Raw genomic sequence first — 3451 nt, forward strand, 5'->3', positions numbered from 1 at the left:
CTGGTTGACAGCGATAGCTGGGTACTATCTAGTTCTTCTGGTCTCATAGTATATAGGCTGAAGATCACATGGTCTACCAGTCCCTTAAACTAACTGTTTTCATGCATCTTTGGTTTTCTTCATTCTTCTTTCCTCTGGATGAGGAGAGACTCATTGTTGCATCTAGATGGCTGCTTGCAAGCTTTTAAGATCCTAGTCACTACTCTCCAAAGTAGGATGTGGAACAATGTTTTTGGGTAGTATGTTATGCCAATTAAGCTTGATGTCCCTTGTGACCATGGTCTCAAGCCCACAGGTCCAACTATCCTCTCCCTCTCTGGGTAGCTGGCTGTGGCCAAGAAGTCACTACAACCTTGTGCGCCTTTTCAGCTCTACTATATACCTGGACATACTTACAGCACATACAAATATGCTTGCAGAAACATCGTCTGCCAGTGCTGTACACAGTCATGGACACACTACAACCTGTCTAGACATATGATTCTTTAGCCTGTCCATCCATCTGTCCACCTGCAGATCAATGTTTGCCATTACTGACAACACAGTACTGTATATGCAAAAGGGTTCATCTTTGCTGTCTGTACTTCCCATGTACCTCACTATGTCTTCCTCTTCCTTAGTGCCACCATGGTGATCACTCATGTTTGGAACACTGCCCTTCCCTTCACCCAAATCAATATTTGTCTCTACCTATCTAGTAATGTTCCCTTCCGTCCCCTCCCACACATGGTAACCAACAAAGAAAATTTCTTTCCATATATAAACCTTTCCTTGACTTTTTACAATAATGAACTAAAACAATATTTGCTCTTCTGTGATTGACTTATTTCACTCAGCATAATGTCCTCCAAGTTCATTCATGTTATGTGGTGTTTTGCAGATTCTACATTATTCTTTAGTGTTGCACAGTATTCCATTGTGCATATATACCCTAGTTTGGTTATCCATTCTTCTGTTGATAGGCATCTAAGTCGCTTCCAACTTTTTGCTATGGTAAATAGTGCTGTGATGAACATGGGCATGCATATATCTGTTCTTGTCCTGGCTCTCACTTCTTTAGGATATATATTAGTAATAGGAGCTCTGGTGGCATAGTGCCTAAGCCATTTGACTGCTAACCAGAAGGCTGGCAGTTCAAACCCACCAGCCACTTCTCGGAAAGAAGATTGGCAATCTACTTTCATAGAGATATTGCCTCAGAAACTCAAGGAGGGGTCACTATGAGATGAATCCACTTGACAGCAGTGAGTTTGGTTTTTTGGTATATGTAGTAATGGGATTCCTGGATCAAATAGTATTTCTAATTCCAACTTTTATTATTTTTATTATTGTGTTTTGGGTACAAATTTACAGAGCACAATTTGTTTTACATTCACCAATTGTGTACATTTGTTTTCACTCCCCAATTATCATCCCTAACCCTAACCCACTTTCCTCCTCTCCCTTCCCAGTGACCTTCCCCCACCCCTGTGCCCTTCTTAGTTATGTACTCCTGTCTGTCCAGCTTTTCCTCCATGTGAATGTTGCCACTCTGGTGCCCCATGGCCAATTTCTCCAAGGGATGTATCTCCGTAGAGTAGATGGGTGCATCACCCTGGGTTGGGTGTTCTGCATGTAAGTCTTACCACTGTTGGGCTGAGAGCCAGCCCTTGGGAGTGAGTTTTATCCAAGGCCCAAAGTGTATCCCAGGGTCATAGTCGTGTGGATCCTGCCAGACTCCATCTGACCAGTAATTCTGGTCATTACTGTTTTTTAATTTTGTTCCACGTATTTCCTCCCACTCTATCCAGGATCTCCAGTTTTGATCCCTTCCTGAGTGATTGGCATTGGTAGCCAGGCACCATCTGGTTCTTCTGGTCTCTAGGTCCATCATAAACTAGGGCTGATTGTTTCCAAATGTCCGTGGTTTTCTTCACTCTTCTTCCCTTCCAACAAAAGGCGACCATTAGCTGCATTTTAGATGGCTGCCTGAAAGCTTTTAAGACCCCAGTCACTACTCACCAAAGTAGGTTGTGGAACAAGATTTTTATGTATTATGTTGTGCCAACTGAGCCTGGTGTGCCCCAGTACTATGGTCCAGAGTCAACAGACCCAATGGTTCTCCCTTCCAAGGTGTCTGGCTATGAGGGATTGCTCCAAGTCTGTCTTCTGTTGCTTCTGTAATGGTAGTGGTTATTTTGTATCACTAGTATCTGTGCAAGATTATCCTCAGCTGAATCTATCATTGGTCTAGAGTATGTTCCTGTTCACTGATCCCCATGTGATCTTCTCAGTGGTTTATGTATTTGTCTGTAGCTTGGTGTTTGGTGTTAGTGGTATTGTAGTACTGTGGATATACTGGTATTAGCCTCTGTCATCTGTATCTTACATGCACAATTCAGTGTCCTCCCTTTCCCCAATGTTATCATGCTGGTCACAGACTCTTTCCATACTATCCTTCCCCTTACCCAACACTGTGTATGGCCCCCAACTAGTCTGAAATTTTCCCTTCTACTTCCCTCCCATCCCCAGTAACCTACAAGTGAGTTCCCTTCCCTAAGCAAACCCTTCTTTGACTTTTTAGAGTAATGAGCTCATATAATATTTGTCCTTCTGCAATTGACTTATTTCACTCAGCATAATGTCCTCCAGATTCATCCACGTTGAGAGATGATCCACGTATTCTTTGTTGTTCTTCAATGTAGCATGTATTTCATTGTGCGAATGCACCATAATTTGGTTATCCATTCTTCTGTTGATGGGCATTTAGGCTGTTTCTGTTCACTGAATTGTGCTGCAGTGAACATGGGTGTGCATATGTCTCTTTGTGTCCTGTCTCTCACTTATTTAGGATATAATCCTAGTAATGGAATTGCTGGTTCAAATGGTATTTCTATTTTCAGTTTTTTAAGCAAACACCATACCATTTTCCACAATGGTTATACCATATTACAGTCCCATCAGCAGTGTTTTAGAGTTCCAATCTCTGCAACCTCGCCAGCATTTGATATTTTCTGTCCTGTTGAACTTTGCTATTATTACTGGGGTGAAATGATACCTCCTTGTTGTTTTCATTTGCATCTCTCTAATGGGTAATGATTGTGAACAATTCATCATGTGTTTGTTGGTCACCAACATGTCGTGTTTTGTTTTTTTTTTCTCTTGTGCGTGTGTGTGCACATGGGCGTGTGTACGTCTATTCAGGTCTTTTTATAACTCAGCTGTGATTAGGTTTAGGATCCACCCTACACTGGTATGACTTTAAATGATTGATGGATTGCATTACATTAGATTGCATTATGGAAAGTGATTATATTAAGTTAGATTAATTTATATCCACAAATATGTTGTTGTATGTTGTTGATTCCAACTCACAGAGTAGAACTGTCCCACATGGTTTTCTTGCTGTTATCTTTATGGACACAGAACACCAGGTCTTTCTCCCTTGGAGCAGCTGGGTGAGCTCAAACTG

The sequence above is a fragment of the Orycteropus afer genome, unplaced genomic scaffold (assembly GCF_000298275.1).
Source record: "Orycteropus afer afer isolate SDZICR_OR568_19922 unplaced genomic scaffold, OryAfe1.0 scaffold00703, whole genome shotgun sequence".
Taxonomy (NCBI): Eukaryota; Metazoa; Chordata; class Mammalia; order Tubulidentata; family Orycteropodidae; genus Orycteropus; species Orycteropus afer.